Raw genomic sequence first — 18,252 nt, 5'->3', positions numbered from 1 at the left:
TTTGCCCTCAGAAGTCAGATGGGAAATGGATAAAAGGCAGGGGCAAACTTACCATAGACCCTACAGGGAAACTTTCTAGTGGGCAGATTCCCAGGGGACTACCTGAGCACCAGCCTGGTATATCTAGTAATCTGACGCCCCCTTCCTGACTCCTGAATTCAACTGTATTGCCATCCTGAGGCAAATGGATTAGGAGGACAGAGCATGGCTGCAGAGGGGCAGTGTGTGGGGAGGTATTTAATGCTGCTAGGGGATTGGTTTGTGATGCACTGTGGTATTTAGTTCGGCCAGAGCAGTATACTGTGCTGCACTGTGGTATTTGTCTCTGTTGGAGTAGTATTGTGTGCTGCAATATGGTATTCCTCGCCCCGCCTACTTGTGTTAGCCCTGCCCTATGTCAGGGAGCTGCCTGTAACATGGGGACACTTTTATTTTATTTTTTTATTCCAGAGCCACTTTAATTTTATTTATTTTTTCTGGGCCACTTTAAGTTCCCAGTCTGCCCCTAAGGCCTCATGCACAGAGCCATTGCCCGGCTGTTCTGTGCATCGGGGACCGCAATTTGCAGTCCCCAATGCACGGGCATCATCCGTGCGGCTGCTGCAGACGGATACAAACACATTAAACTTGAATGGGTGCGTGATCCGTCTGCACCGCAAAAAAAATCGAACACCTTCTGGATTGCGGATCTATTCGAGTGAATGGGTCAGCATCCGTGATACAGTGCACAAACGCACGGACCCCGTGTATTGCAGACCCGCTGCTTGCGGGCCGAAATACTGGCAATTTGGCATAAGAGAAGGTGATAACTGCTAACAGGACTTTTCTATCCCCATGCGACAGCCTCTTAATGCTACTGGAGAGTGGGGTCAGACTCAAAATTAAAAGTCTTATAAAAAGTCAATAGTTTAGCCAAAAGCTTTAAAGTCAATGGAATGGTATGATGTGCATAGACATACGATATTTGAAAATCCATCTATCCCATTAACATGTTAGCTTAGAGGGGTTATGCCATGACAGATGTAAAAAATGAAATCAGACATCATATAGTATATGCCAGTCTTTTTCTAACAACCTTAGAACCAGCCCTGTACCTCACATGGATCCAGAGATCTCCACATTCCTTGCTGCAATTGCTCTGCTAGATTTCTATCAAACTGGCAGCTCAGGGTGTGTGCACTTTCTCAGGGGGCGTGTCCTTTCTGCTGCAGCTAATGGCAGTTGAAGGATGGAACTGAGCGTGTGCGTGGGAAAGAGAATTTAGCAAAAGGGTAAACATCAGGTGGCGCTATACAGATGAATAACTCAGTGGCTATGCAAAAATTTTAATGACATGCAATTGCAAAAGTATTCAGATCCCGGTGCTAGAATACTTTTCGAGGGACAACCTCTTTAACTGACATTTTATTTTTGTGGTTGCTGGAACCCCTGATGCCCATTTTCACAAGAGAAAGAAAGGCACAAGGGGACTAGCAGATCCCCAAAAAATGTAGAAAGATCCATATCTATGGCCAACGGGAAATGGAAGAGTAATATAGCAATAGCACATTAGCTTTTGTGCAGATTTTCCTTGACTTTCTGCAGCATCTTGAAGTGCCTGGCAGTACAACTGCCTTTATAATACATGCCGAACGCCTGCGGCTGTTACTAAAGCAACAAGCTTCACTAACCCCTATGTATGGTGCGTGGAAATAAAGCTAAGAACTCCAGACTCAAGTGCTTTGGCAATAAATCATTACACAACATACTGCACACAGATTGCACACTTTGAGATTATGCAATGTAACAAAGGGGCGATATTCTGTAGTCAAGGACTGTACACTGCATGCACCGCGGAAGACGTACTTCTGATATTAAGTACTAATAGGCACCTACCATGTACCAGTGGTGCTGTATCCTACTCCATAGCCTCAGTTTTATGTCACTCAGGACACACAGAGGCAGATTTACTAATCCTGCAGATGGCGCAAATTTAGGTTGTCTAGACCTGTGCCTGATTTACCCCCGTGGATCATGCTAGATCAGAAATTTAGAGCGTGGATGGAGACTTTTGTCAAACTTTCTACCAACCATTGGCTGGCTTTGTTTGAGACAGAATTTTACAGCAGAATTGTGTTTTCATTGTGATGCCACGTGTTGCATATTAGCAGTGATGGCCAGTTCGCAGTGTTCGCCAGCGAACACATGCGGGCTGCCATCTTGACTCACAAGTCCGGCGATGCACAGGTAAGCCCTTACCTGTGCCTGTGCCGCGAGCCGGTCTGAAACAATGCGGTCACTGGGAGCAGGCAGTTCCGAGAACAGCCGCCAGGGCCTTCATCGGGCCTGCTTGCGGTGACCGCATTCGATTTCAGACCGACTCGCAGCACAGGTAAGGGCTTACCTGTGCATCGTCGGACTTGTGAGTCAAGATGGAAGCCCGCATGTGTTCGAGGGCGAACACTGCGAACTGGCCATCACTGCTAATATGCAACACGTGGCATCAAAATGAATACACAATTCTGCTGTAAAATTCTGCGAACTGACCATCACTGCATATTAGGTCACGCCCGTTCTTCTGTTCAGTTAAGGCACACACCCTTTGTCAGGCAAGGCGCACCTACTTTCTTTATACCTAGATGCGCCAACTTTAAGGAAATTGAGTGGCATTCAAAATATAGGTAACCCATTGTATAAACCAGTGGATCACTGTTCTGGTGCGGTAAGATTGCGTTCTCTTACACGTGACACATTGTCCTAGTGCCACAAGCAGCTGCTAATGTGTAGATTTCTGGAAAGTCTTCTGCGTTGCTATACAGTGATGGCTTCTATGGGGAACATATACAGTATATGATACTATGTCCTGTCGACTAGTGGCCCAGGTGAGGCAAAAGAAAACAGCTGATAGGAGTAGCTGCATCTATATCTAGCTATCTGTCTTTTGGACAGACAAGATATTGAGGTTGTACAAGATTAGAAAAACATGGTTGCTTTCTTCCAAGTGTGCCCCACCTGTTCACAGGTCGTATGTAGTATTGCAGCTCTGCCCCTTTCACTTCAGTGGAGTTGAGCTGCAGTACCAGAAGTCATGGCCAGGTTGGTGACATCTCCAAACCTGTACAATCCCTTTAATGTGTGGTGGACTTCCAAGCAGCCTTACATCAGAGGTGTTTCAATAATTATTACAGAAAGGGGCTTAACAAGTAATTAAAGGTGCCCATAACAAAAAAATAAATAAAAATGGGGCAGCACTCCACCATGGCCACCTTCAGCAGCAAATGGGTCCTCATGATTATGTAAATCTCCATTCCTTCTTTCATCTTTTCATCCTTTTCTTGATATCCACTTGGGACTAACAATCAATTTCTCCCTGCGCCATTCTGCTTGCAGTGACCGCTCCACTATACCCACTACAGTATATACAGACCTTGGACAGTAGACACTACCAGCTATAGTCCCTTAATTGACTGAATGTGCATGTGTGTGTGTGTTGGGTGGGGGGGGGGGGGTACAGGGTTTCCCGGGGAGTTAATTGCAGCAGGTCAACATAATTTTTTTTAGCAATTTTTTATTTTTCTATTTTTTATTTAAACCCCGCTTGTGTCAAAAATTGGGTGAAAAGCTCTTTGTAAGCGCTGCTGCATCCTTTCACCAGTCTATTATAATACTGGCTACACAGTGCAATACACATAATTATAGTAATTATTTTGCCATTAAATTAGAGAACTTATGGCATTAAAATCTCATTAGGTTTGTAGGTTGATTACATGTTAATATAATAGCATAAATCTTCAGAGCCGGTGCAGGCAGCTCTGCCTCAAGGAAATGACTTTTGCTCAATAAATGAATGTATTTTATTGTCTATGACAATGTTACATGTGCAGGAGCGATGTGCCATGTGAACAGGCTTTACAGCAGTATACAGAACTGCCACCCTTCCCAAAGCGGATAAGGGTGGTTCCTATAACCCATCATGACCACTAGGTGGCGTATCGTAAAAAAAAAATTTGATGGCAGGTGCATCAGGAATGCAGGCTTGCGTTCTTAGAAGTACAAGAACACAATGAGAGGGATGCAAGCAGAAGGATTAGAAAGACTGTTCCTCAGTTTGCCAGGATGTCTTGGAAATCAATCCGTTGTGTATTATTTTTTCAGTCCAGATTTTCCTAGTAACAGCTCATGGAGCTCCGTGAAAATATCATCTTCATTAATAATGCTTCCCTCAAAGAGATATCAAGAGGCTTGTGAGAACATCAGATGTGGATGAGTGAAGACATCATATATCACTTAGCAATTCTTAAACCATCCTTAAAGGGCATCTGTCAGCAGTTTACAAAGAGCTTTTCACCCAATTTTTGACACAAGCGGGGTTTAAATATAAAAACCAAATAAAAAATTAATAAAAAATCGCTGATAAATTATGTTGACCTGCTGCAATTAACTCCCCGGGAAACCCTGTACCCCCCCCCCCCCCCCCACATGCACATTCGGCTGACCTGTTACATGTGCACTTGGCAGCTTAAGACATCTGTGTTGGTCCCATGTTCATATGTGCCTGCGTTGCTGAGAAAAATTATGTTTTAATATATGCAAATGAGCCTCTAGGAGCAACGGGGGCGTTACCATTACACCTAGAGGCTCTGCTCTGTCTGCAACTGCCGCTCCCTCCGAACTTTGATTGACAAGGCCAGGCAGTGATGATGTTTACACTGCCTGGTCCTGTCAATCAAAGTGCAGAGGGCATGGTTATGACCACCCTGCAATCCAGCAGTGCTGGCCGTGCTTGCACACTATAGGAAAAGGGGCCAGCCTCTCTGGTGGCCGGAACCACAGGGGTGCTCATAGGCAGGTGCTGTTTTCCTATCGCGTGCAAACACGACCACCGATGCTGGATTGCAGGGTGGTCGTAACCCCTGGAATCGAGTGGTGTATAATGTGATGGAAAAATGGATCAAGACATCAAAGGAGGCAATATGGACAATCACAATACATTAGTAAGTGCCTTGTATTCACTTCCTCTACATATTTAATGCAATTTTCTGCAGTGAGACGACCCCTTTAAGGAAGCTCGCACTTTCTGTAACTCTCATTCATTTCCTATCTGGCAACTATTTCAAACAATGAGTCATTACTGTTCCTAAGCACACAGACTTCTCGAAAAGCGGATATGATAGCGATGTCTTGGATTTGATCTTTATTTTTACTAGCCAAGTGTTTTTTTTTTTTATATTCTTAATGAATATCCCATAAATCAAAGCGCCATCGAGAGCGGATATCGTTGGCACTGTCTATTGATGGCATTGTATATAGGATATTTCAACTACATTGACCCTATACACATCTGAAAATACACTTATGCTCTATAGCAAGCTTCCATACATCATAGACTTGCCCCCCCCCCCAAACATTATATATCGGACAGTATAATACAAGCATCTCCTGATACTTCCAGGTAAAGTGACAATGGCAAATCACTACTTGGAGTAGAGTCCAAAGGTACAGCGTCATTGAGTAGACATGGCCGGATCCGTGTATGTGGAGTCAAGGAGCAGACCCCTCTCTATTCCATCCACAGCTTGTCTATATAGTCCCTCTGACCTAGTAGACCCTGGCATCGGCCCAGTTTTACCTGGTTCTGTCTCTTCTAAAACCGGGATGCACATGGGCTCCTGAACTACAGCAGCACAATGTGTGGAGCCTCACACAGTGGTGTAATCTTGCATTACGTACCTCATCTACCGTATTTATTCTAAATAATACTGAATACTATTATAGAAAGTCCTTGGCTGCCATCAAATATGCTAATAGGCAGAGCTGTTGGCTTTCCGGTGGATAGACTGGGTGATACATTGATGCCTCAGCACCTACAAGGCCCCAACAAGGTGATGAGGGACAGAAAACAAACCATGACATTTGAGGCTCCTTCAGCTTGACTGAACATCTCCCATGATGTCATAACACAGGTGTGATGATGTCATCAGTCCCAAATCAGGGGCCCAGAGTGCTGTCAGTCCATATGTACCTGCACAGCTAAATTCCAAGGGCAACTGCACACATTAAAGGGAACCTGTCACCGGGATTTTGGGTATAGAGCTGAGGACATGGATTACTAGATGGCCGCTAGCACATCCGCAATACCCAGTCCCCATAGCTCTGTGTGCTTTTATTGTGTAAAAAAACGATTTGATACATATGGAAATTAACCTGAGATGAGTCCTGTATGTGAGAGGAGTCAGGGACAGGACTCATCTCAGGGTAATTTGCATATGTATCAAATCGTTTTTTTTACACAATAAAAGCACACAGAGCTATGGGGACTGGGTATTCCGGATGTGCTAGCGGCCACCTAGCAACCCATGTCTCAGCTCTATACACAAAATCCCGGTGACAGGTTCCCTTTAAGGATTGCATGCAGTTTTACGTGCACTGTAATGCACTACCAGCAAAGTGAATGAGAATCCCCAAATCTCATGCACGCACTGTGTATTTTGCCTGCGCAGATATTGACCTACCGCGTGGATTTTAAAATCCGCAGCATGCCAAGTGTTTGTGCAATTCTGCGCCTTATGTATAGTGGTTTTCCCCATAGAGTTCAGTAGGGTTGTTAAAAAAAATAAAAATAAAAAATCTGCACCAAAAAACGCATGTAAGATGCACAAAAACTGTGATAAATAGTGCGGATTTATGTGCGTTTTTTTCTTGAATTCGGATTTTCTGTGCACAAATACTACATGCCTGAAGATCTGCTGCCTAAATTGACTAGCTGTAAATTTAAAAGCCCACACTGCAGGTTAATTTACACTGCAAGCAACATGTTAGAGATCACAAACATAAGGGCTCGGTGCCTGCATTGCGGACTGTAAACGGCCGGCACGCAATTAACGGGCACTGGCACCGTGGTGCGGATGTGGGCCTATTAACTTGAATGGGTCCACCACGCAAAAGATACGACCGAAAATAGGATTTCTTTTGTGGAGCAGAGGCACGGATCGGAACCCCACGAAAGGTCCGTGCCTTCGCATCGCAAAAGATAAGACATGTTCTATCTTTGACCAAAACTTGCGGATCGCAGACTTGCGTGCACTTTGCTGGCGCTCTACGACAATGCAGATTTGCCGCAAAATCCACAACGGCGACTCCACAGCACTGTGCAGCCCCTGCTTACTCCGACCCATAATATATCTTAGACATTTTGGACGCACTGTGCTCAGCTGGGGGAGGAGGTAAAATTTATACATATATATATATATATATATATTTGTGAAATTACATAATAATTCCGTATTTCTTTTCTATACACGACGATCTCCACAGAAATGTCTTCAGTTTTGTTCCTGGGTTCTTCATGTGAGTCATCTACATTGGTACACTTTGTACCAGAACTGCAGCTCCATCAATATGTGCGGCAGAATGTTTTCTAGTCGAGAAGGGGCCATTATCTTCAGTAAATCAAACTCTTTCCCAGGGATTCCCTCCTCTCCCCATCACCGGTGGGTGGCTCAGCATGTACACTGCTATTTCGGAGTGGAAATACGTCAAGGGTCGGACACTTCTAAAATAACCACAATAGCTATGTAATTTAACATTGCGCAGTATGGAAGCGACTATAATTTTGCGCGGCACGCCTAGTAATGCTAACTTGCCTTTTCCAAGCGCTCTGTGCGCATACAGCTGTGTATTATTCATCCGCGGTAAATAGGAAATCATTGCACGCTGGATAGCAGAACATAAACAGATCCCCTTTGTGTCTCCTGCATTGTATGTGCTTGAGTGTTTTTCTTTTGTTTTTTTCACTTAACAGCCTTTTTATTCTTCCTTTAAAATGCTATAGGATTGGAAGCGGCAGTAAGAGGCCTGCCTGCAGTTACCTACAAAATTAACAAAAAAATAACACATCTAGCAGTGGGTTTGTAAGAGCATAAAAAGCAAGAAGGACAAAGGATTCTTTTTTTGCAAATTACCTGCAGTGTGCACATTACGCCACTAGATGGCAGCATCGTTGAACAACAGTATGAAGGCAAAAAGCTTATCTAAAAAATCCACCTTTGCATGGAAGTCGCCCCTTCCTCCCAAACCTTTATGGATTGTGAGAGTTCCTTGTCTGAGTAACCCTTTTTCTGAAAGACTGCTGACATCAGAATTCATATTTGTTTCTGCAACCCACAAGTGAGCTCCCTTTAAAGTGGTCCCGTCACCGCGTCTTATATGTCTATTTTATAAACTATTTGCATTCCCCATGTAAAAACTATTCCTAAGTATCTTTTCACATTACTGTATTTTGTCCCATTCCTCTATTATTCTTGCTCAACATTTTTAGAATATATTTCCAACTTGGTCTTACCAGTTGACTGGTTAGTCCCTGCAGGAAATGATCGGATAGTGTCAGACTGTCCAGGGATATTCCCCTCAGGCATGCCCAAACTGCGGCCCTCCAGCTGTTGCAAAACTACAACTCCCAGCATGCCCTAATAGCTGTAAGCTACCCAGGCATGCTGGGAGTTGTAGTTTTGCAACAGCTGGAGGGCCGCAGTTTGGACATGCCTGCCCCAACTGGTAACATCCAGCTGGCAATTCATTCATAAACTTCTAGTAGGAATACTAGAGGAATGACACAACTTAGAGTGATAAGAATGGATGCTCCAGGATTGTTATTACATGGGGAGTGCACAGCTCACACCCTGAGCTGTGATAGGAAGAGAGCTGCAGCAGAAAAGACACGCCCCCTGAGCTGTGATAGGAAGAGAGCTGCAGCAGAAAAGACACACCACCTGAGCTGTGATAGGAAGAGAGCTGCAGCAGAAAAGACACACCCCCTGAGCTGTGATAGGAAGAGAGCTGCAGCAGAAAAGACACGCCCCCTGAGCTGTGATAGGAAAAGAGCTGCAGCAGAAAAGACACGCCCCCTGAGCTGTGATAGGAAGAGAGCTGCAGCAGAAAAGACACGCCCCCTGAGCTGTGATAGGAAGAGAGCTGCAGCAGAAAAGACACGCCCCCTGAGCTGTGATAGGTAAAGAGATGCTGCAGAAAGGATAGGTCCCTTGAGCTGTGATAGGGAAAGAGCTGCAGCAGAAAGGACACACCGCCTAGGCTGTGATAGGGAGAGACACCCCTCCCCAAACTAATAGGCTGAAAATGATATAGAAGAGCAATCGGAGCAATGAATAGGGACATCTCTGAATCCATATGAAGTACAGGGCTGGTTTTAGATTTCATTTCTAGCTTCTAATTTTCATGTTTTATATCACTCATGGCATAACCCCTTTAAGTGCCCCCCCCCCCCCCCACTCACATTCCTAACATTAAAAAATCTTACATCTGCTGGTGAGAAAAGTCTCAGTGTGGTCGCAGCCCCATAACCTTCTCGCTGAGTTTACTGGAAAGTCTCATAAACCGTGTCCTCTGCTTGCAGACGTCCTTAGTTGTAACAGCTGGTAATGGTTCAGTAATGATCCTGCCATTGGGAAGAGAATCAGATTACAGCCGTCCACCGCAGGTTATTATATTTTGCTTCCTGAAATTAGCTTATAAGTGTAATTAAGGCCGCTTCTCTTTCCCCTTTTAGAAACTGACAAATAAACTTAAATTAAGGACTCATCCACATTCATTAGTCTTTTCCACATAGATCGGTGGTAATTAAGAAGTCTGCCATGCATGGTCAGCACTGAGGCCTCATGAATATGGCTTCGTGCAAGCTGTAGGGTGCTCTAATACGGCACCCACAGAAATCTATGGGACCATAATATAAGTCCCAGGCCTCAGATTTAACTTAGAGGGTCATTCAGATTGCTTATGAATATGGTGCTGTCGGTGCAGTAAGGAAGCACAGGCTGGGGCAGATTTACTAGTCCTATAGATGGCGTAGGCTTAGACAGGTTGTCTAGACCTGCACCAGGTTTATCACCAGTGATGTTTTTGGCAAGTATTGGTTGGCTTAGTTTGAGACAGAATTTTGTAGCACGATTTTGGCGCTAAATGTCATACATTAAGACACGCCCCTTTTTTGGTAAGACACATCACTTTATAGGGCATTTGGACCAATTTATGCCAAAATCTCGGTGCTCTCACTGTAGTAAATTTCAGACTGTTCATAGTTAGAGCCTTAGGCCTCTTTCACACGGGCGAGATTTCCGCGCGGATGCAATGCGTGACATGAACGCATTGCACCCGCACTGAATCCGGACCCATTCATTTCTATGGGGCTGTGCACACGAGCGGTGATTTTCACGCATCACTTGTGCGTTGCGTGAAAATCGCAGCATGTTCTATATTCTGCGTTTTTTACGCAACGCAGGCCCCATAGAAGTGAATGGGGCTGCGTGAAAATCGCAAGCAAGTGCGGATGCGGTGCGATTTTCACGCACAGTTGCTAGGAGACGATCGGGATGGGGACCCGATCATTATTATTTTCCCTTATAACATGGTTATAAGGAAAAATAATAGCATTCTGAATACAGAATGCATAGTACAATAGGGCTGGAGGGGTTAAAAAATAATAAAAAATAATATAACTCACCTTAATCCACTTGATCACGCAGCCGGCATCTCTTCTGTCTTCTTCTTTGCTGTGCACAGGAAAAGGACCTTTGATGACGTCACTGCGCTCATCACATGGTCTGTCACATGATCCATCACCATGGTAAGAGATCATGTGATGGACCATGTGATGAGCGCAGTGACGTCATCAAAGGTCCTATTCCTCAAAGAAGAAGACAGAAGAGATGCCGGCTGCGCGAACAAGTGTATTAAGGTGATTTACATTATTTATTTTTAACCCCTCCAGCGCTATTGTACTATGCATTCTGTATTCAGAATGCTATTATTTTCCCTTATAACCATGTTATAAGGGAAAATAATACAATCTACACAACCTTGAACCCAAACCTGAACTTCTGTGAAGAAGTTCGGGTCTGGGTACCACATTCAGTTTTTTATTACGCGCGTGCAAAACACATTGCACCTGCGTGATAAAAACTGAACAATGGAACGCAATCGCAGTCAAAACTGACTGCAATTGGGTACCTTCTCGCGCGGGTTTGCCGCAACGCATCCGGACCTTTCCGGACACGCTCGTGTGAAAGAGGCCTTAAAGTAGCACTCCCACAGAAATCTTTATCCTCTGTCCCATTAGAAAGGTACATACTGTAATCTGTAGTAAAGGTATAGTAAGAGTTATAACTTCCCTTCTGATCCTCAGCTGTGTCATGTGACCAACACTCTGATCTCCTACTGACACAGGACAGTAAGTCAATTACTTCTCTATTCATTCTTATGAGACTGATATTCCCGTAGGAATACATAGAGAAACTGACTTCCTGTCCACACATAAGAACCTGTGTTATTTGGAGAGGCAGAGTGTTGGTCACATGACACAGCTGAGGATCAGAAGGGAGGTTTTAACCCAGTCACTAATTACCTTGACAGTTCACACATGTAACTTTCTAACAGGTCAGAGAATAAGATGTTTTTTGGGAGTGTTTGTTTAAGACTACAAGCATAGACACCCCAACCTACATTTACTAATGTGAGAGCACCTAGATTTTGGCATTAGTTGCTCCAAATGCCTTAGAGGACATTGTGGCTTTATCGTAAAGGGGTGTGTCTTAGGCTACATGCAGACGAACGTTGTTTGTTTCCGTGTCCGTTCAGTTTTTTTTGGGCGGATAGGATGCGGAACCATTAATTTAAATGGGTCCGCAAAAAATGCGTGTGCTGTCCGCATCAGTATGTCCGTTCCATAGCCCCGGAAAAAATGTTTTGAACATGTCCTATTCTTGTCCATTTTACGCATTGTTACAATGGATCCGCAAAAAAAAAAGGGATGGCATACGGATGTCATCCTTTTTTTGCGGATCCGCAATTTGCGGACCGCAAAACACATACGGTTGTGTGCATGTAGCCTTAATGTGTGACATGGGCCGACACCCAGCCCCCCTGCCGATCAGCTGTATGAGGAGATGGCGCATGCACACTGGTCATAAATATAGGAGAGCCCGAAGAACCCCTTTAGCATGCACTCTGTTCTAATGATATATGTATATAAAGGGGTTAGAATTGTTAGGGATCTACTATTTATGCAATTTCCCTATACAGAAAAATCTAAGCATTCAAGACTAAGGAACTCACTTCACCTTCTGTAGCTTTAAGACCTAGAAAGATGCTGCCTGTAAGCAGCAGCAATTGTGTTGTTGTATGTGTGATCACATTCCTCTAGGTGCGAGCGAGGTGTCTGGCGGGAAGCAGAGCTGGAACCGTACACATACAGCTTTTTGGCTTTTATATTTTTTGTACCAGAATGAAGGTTCAGATCGGCTGCGCAGGTGACCGGGTTCACTCCGCCATTACAGGTGGTGCACGTAAGGAGAGTTGTTCCAGCCCCGGGAACAAACTAATGACAGTAATAACCAGATCAACCGGTGCAGAACGTTTTAGTGGAAAAACGGATCTGAAGCTGTAACTAGGAGAGCAGGGTAGAAGAGGTCAGAGGGGCTGTGAGGGAGCACCTGATATCACATGCATTAGTATTAGTCTGAACGTGCCCATAGAAATTAGATTAGCACTGGACACAATTGCAGACCTCCCAAGGGTCCCTCTTTTGGAGAGACAGTCCCTCTTTTTTGCCCAAGTCCCTCTGTCCCTCATCTGAGGTATAGATTTTCATCATTGCATTTACAATATTGATGCAGAAAGTGTTTGGCTGGTTCCTCTCTGTATATTAGAGCCCTCCTTGTATATGATTTCATTATTTGATGCAATTAGAATTTTTTGAAATTTCTATATTCAGATCATTTGTGCGCCATTTCGTAAGAGAAAACTATTGAAGTGTATAAAGACACAGGAAAAATTGATCTTTCAAGCTATGAACCGTGAAAGTTTGGAGGTATGCAATTGGAGGGACCATCTAAAGTGTTCGGGGGTTCTCAAGGGAGATAAGGATCAGGTAGCTGGATTTCAGCCTGCTCAATCCTAAGCTACCACCAGGGTTGTCCTACAGCTTCTTGTTTTCCTCTCCTCATTGAGAACACATGCATGACCAAGCCGAGCGTGCATCATGTGTATTGGGGGTTCGGGAGTAAAGGCTGTTTGCCCAACAGCAATCTAAAGTATATGGCTACCTCAACAGGGTTGTCCCACGGAAAATATTATTAAAATATTATAAAAAAAATTGTATTACCACTGAGTTATTCAATAAAATGTATCTGTACAGCGCCACCTGCTCTTTGTTCTTTTTCTCATTTCTTAGTCCACCTCACTGAGATGGCCGCACATGCTCAGTTTCATCTTTCAACTGCCTCCTGAGCTGTGATAGGAGTGCTGAGACACGCCTCCTGAGCTGTGATAGGGAGAGCTGAGACACGCCTCCTGAGCTGTGATAGGGAGAGCTGAGACACGCCTCCTGAGCTGTGATAGGGAGAGCTGAGACACGCCTCCTGAGCTGTGATGGGGAGAGCTGAGACACGCCCCCTTAGCTGCAGCAGAAAAGACACTCCCCTTGAGCTGCCAACTTCATATAAATCTAGCAATGAATGTGGAGATCTCTGGATCCATGTGAGGTACAGGGCTAGTTCTAGCTTTGTTAGAAAGAGGTTGCCATGTACTATATGATGTCTGATTTTAATTTTTCACATTAATTACGGGATAACCCCTTTAAGATCTGCATGTTTTTGGCAGATTCAGATAATTTTGGTCAGATCTGCTGATGTCTATGGTGATCATGCTCCTATGAGATGTTCCTAAATTCACTTGAATCTGTTTAGTGCCTCATATCAGACTCACTGTAGGTCACTAAAGCTGGCCTTACACATTAGATGTGCATGTTGGCCTCCCGACTCCCCTCTAACAGTTAAAAGGGTTATCCAACCCCTATAATGACCCTCCTAATGCCCGGGCCCCTCAGATAGGTTATATACATACCTCGCTCCTCGGCACCCACGTCGCTTCTAATGACCTTACGGCCGCTGCTGCACCTGAGCATGCATGTGTATGGGAGCATCAGGAGAGACTCCTTCACCATGATCCTCTGACTATAAGGTGCACCATGTAAAAAGGCTTTTCTATAAGGTGAAATGGCAGACACGGGCATGGTGATATACAACATTTCAGCTATGGTGTATTCTAGATACATATTCCTGCTCTTTCAGGTCTGCGGGAAGAAAATGTTCACATCCATCATACCGACAGAAAGATTTATTTGATCTCTTTACATGTTTTTGCTGTCATTTACTGCAATGAATATCATCAGTAGATGACATCGGTGCACGTGATCATACCTAGGCTGAGGAAATACCGTACATGTGCGTTATATACTGTAACTAGCTTGCTGACATTCTTGGAATGGATCCACCTCCGTCCCCAGCCCCCAGACCTCCGTCCCCAGCCCCCAGACCTCTGGTCCCTTGGTGGGATTGCTTGTCAAAGAAGAATGCTGACTGAGCTATGGCTGCAGCTTGTAATGTCAAGCCTTTGCTATCACGAGATTTCATACATGCAATAGTAACCCGTATGTTTTTTTCTGTAGTGTACCTAGTGCATTCAATGGCAACTGATCAAAAATTGCAAAGTAAGTTTTTTTCAGTAAAGGCAATAAACATTGAGGAGAGAAAGCGTTGTATGAATTGGCCATCTGGTCCCGAGATATAAATCCTTCCTTTCTCTATGAGTAAATAGACGGAATAATTTCATAATATATCTTTATAGCAGCCAAAGCCTAGTTTTCCCAATACTTCCAGACTTCCAAATCTCCTGCATAGATAGTTAGATTTTCCAGTTTTAACATCCACCACTAGAGGGAGCCTTTTTTTATTAAGTGATATACAGTAAACTCCTAAGCTCCCCCTAGTGGTGGTTGCAGGCAGACAGAATTTTATCATTTTAAAGAGTTTCCCAGGACCTAGATATTGACAAATGACAAACATTTGTAATGCACTTTTATTGCAAAGCTCAGGGATAGTTGTTTGGCAATCTGAACACAAAGCATTGATTGTATATACTCAGGATAAGTCATCAATATCAGATCAGTGGGGTTCTAGCGCCTGTTTCGGGCAGCTGCCGTCACTAAGAATTATGCTGAGGGTTGAGTCGGAAGCAGAAGATTTCATCCACTGTGTGGTTTTCCGCACCAGAGTACTACGGCTCAGCTTCCATTCACTACACAGAGGACGGAACCTTCTGCTTCCGGCTCCATCCTCTATATAGCTTCCGCTGCCGACTACTGCCTAAAACAGCTGATCCATGGGAGTTAGATCTCCACTGGTGTGATATTGATGACCTGTACCTTGGATGGGCCATCAATATCTAAATCCCGGAATAAACCTTTAATTCTATGGTTGTATGCAGGGATTTGGAGCTCTGTATCAGCATAAATGAACTCCAGCTGCTGAAAAGTAAAATTTACTTTAATAGGGTTGTGCCATGTTTGCAAGTTATTCCCTATGCACAGGATAGGGGAATCCAAACACTGGGACCCCCATGGATCCCCAAAACAGGGGTCTCGTTCCCTCAATTTGATGGAGCGGCAGGATAAACATGCGCCCTGTCGCTCTATGCATTCTCTATGGAACCACCGGATATACCCAAGTGCTGCCACATAGAGACCTGCAGCTCCCTCAGATCAGGGGAACGAGACCCCCATTCTCGGCATCTGTGAGGATCCCAGCAAGTTGACCCCTGGTGAACTGTTAGTTATCCTCTGTCCTGTGGATAGGGGGTAAGTTGCAAACATAAAATTAAGAAATTATTCAGCACAGAATTTAGGAGGGATGTTTAATTTAAAGGGATTTTCCAGGATTTGGTCCCTTTTAAATTAAGATCTCTAGTGTGTGGTACCTTATAAAAGAATCATACTCATCTGCTGCTCCAATCCAGCCAGTTTACTTCCGCCTGCAGTACAGATGGAGCCATGTGTGCCGCTGCAGCCCATGACTGGCCTCAGCAGTGACATGTCCCCAAGCAGCACCTCACTGATGGTTCACATGCCACTTAGAGACATGTCCCCACTGATGGTACATTTATTTATTTTCTGCACTTATCTAGCGCTACTATATTCCACAGCGCTTTACAGCTATTAGCATTGGGCTGTCCCTAACAGGGTTCACAATCTAAGTTCCCTATCAGTATGTCTTTGGAGTGTAGGAGGAAACCCAAGCAAACCATACAGAGTCCCTGCAGATGTCGTCCTTGGTCGGATTAGAACCCAGGACCCCAGCGCTGCAAGGCACCAGTGCTAACCACTGAGCCACCATCTGACCTTGTCTGTACCTGAGCCGGACAATGAGCCAGGTACAAGAATGGAGCCAGGGAGCCACACTAGACTGGAGTATAATTCTTTCACTAGGTACCACACGTTGGGGGGCCCAATTAAAAAGGAACCCAATTCTGGAATACCCCTTTGTAATTCTCTTACCCCTCAAAAAAAGACTGAAAGGCTGAGAAAGTGATCACGAGGTAATATAAGGAATAATGAAAGCTTCCATAGTGAGGAGGTCGCCAAGCACACACCAGGCAAACCAAGAACAGTTCTATAATTAGGACTTTGTTTACCGCTATCCCGTAATATTCACTTAAGGCAAGTTCAAAGGAACTTCACCTAAATTATGGGGTCCGAGTTCCTTTAAAAAGAGCAATGATGCAGATCAGGAATCGGTGCATGTTGCATCCAGATGCCCTGTTTTCCCTAATGTTTTCCTATGGTATTGAAGCGTGCGGACTCCAACAGCTGCACGCCGACCATACATTAAAACCCTGATGACCTTCTGCGGTTACGGCCTTGTGCACAACTTTTGGCACAAACCAGGAGTATAGAAGGAACCTGGGACATCTTCTATTCCCAGAACAAGGCTATACATTAGCACATATGGCCCTGGTTTATAATGGGCAGGGCGTGATTTTAGAAATTTCTTGCCATTATAAAGCTTTACTCCCTTCTAGCGACTCACTCAACATGTCCCCCGCATCCTACTGTTTCTTACAAGGTAGCTTTTTCTAATGGTAATCGTAACACCATTTAATTGTAAGTGATGACTGTATACGCTCAGGAGGAGGGAACGGTGTAGGGAAGAGGCAGCCTGAAGGTATAACTTTTAACAGGCCTCTTTATGCAATCTGTAAATGAATGAATCATATCAATATGGAATTCCAGAGAATGGCTTTTAAAGGGCATCTGTCAGCAGTTTTGTACCTATTACACTGGCTGACCTGTTGCATGCGTGCTTGGCAGCTGAAGGCATCTGTGTTGGTCCCATGTTCATATGTGTCTGCATTGCTGAGAAACATGATGTTTTACTATATGCAAATGAGCCTCTAGGTGCAACGGGGGCGTTGCCATTACTCCTAGAGGCTCTGATCTCTCTGCAACTGTTCCCCCTCTGCACTTTAATTGACAGGACCAGGAGTGATGAGGTGTTCACTGCCTAGCCCTGTCAATCAAAGTGCAGAGGACACGGCAGTTGCAGAGAGATCAGAGCCTCTAGGTGTAATGGTAACGCCCCGTTGCTCCTAGAAGCTCATCTGCATATATTTAACCATTTTTTTCTTAGCAATGCGGCCACATATGAACATGGGACCAACACAGATGTCCAACATTCAGCTGCCAAGCGCACATGTACTGATGAGCCAGTGTCATAGGTACAAAACTGCTGACAGATGCCCTTTAATGCATTGTCATCTACTACTGCAAGGATGTGACACCATTCATAATGCAGCCATCTGGTTTACAACCTGAATCTGTCACCTACCTTGTAGGGTTAGCTCAGTTGATTGTAACGATACCTTTCACTCAGTCGCTTCATTCCGGAGAAAAACTTTTAATCCATATGCAAATGATTAGTTAAGTGCCTCAGGGGCGGGCCCAAACTGCTCTGTGCACACTTGCTCCTCCTGCTTCCTCTTCCAGACCCTCTCTCTTTCTTGATTGACAGGGCCAGGTTCCTGCATAGTCATCTCCCCTGTCAATCAAGAAGGAAAGGGAGGGGCTGCACCAAAATTTGCAGCATGACACTTGTCTGTGTAGACATCCATAAAATGTTATCCACTTTAGACAATTTGTCATTATTCGAAGGTCTCTCTCTGACCCCAATTGATCAGCTGTAATCAGCGAGAGAACCTGACAAGTGTTTGAATTCCCTGCAGCACCCCTAGAGGGGAAATGAAACATTACAAAATGTCCATTGCAATTAATAGGCTGTGCATGGAAGGTCCTCCAAAGTGAGACACACACCCTTTATCGGCTGTCTCTGTTACGGCTCTCATTGTATCACATTCGGACACTGAAAATCTGTA

This window comes from Bufo gargarizans, chromosome 3 (genome assembly GCF_014858855.1).
Source record: "Bufo gargarizans isolate SCDJY-AF-19 chromosome 3, ASM1485885v1, whole genome shotgun sequence".
Taxonomy (NCBI): domain Eukaryota; kingdom Metazoa; phylum Chordata; class Amphibia; order Anura; family Bufonidae; genus Bufo; species Bufo gargarizans.
The sequence above is the reverse complement of the archived record's forward strand: the minus strand, read 5'-3'. Positions refer to the sequence as shown.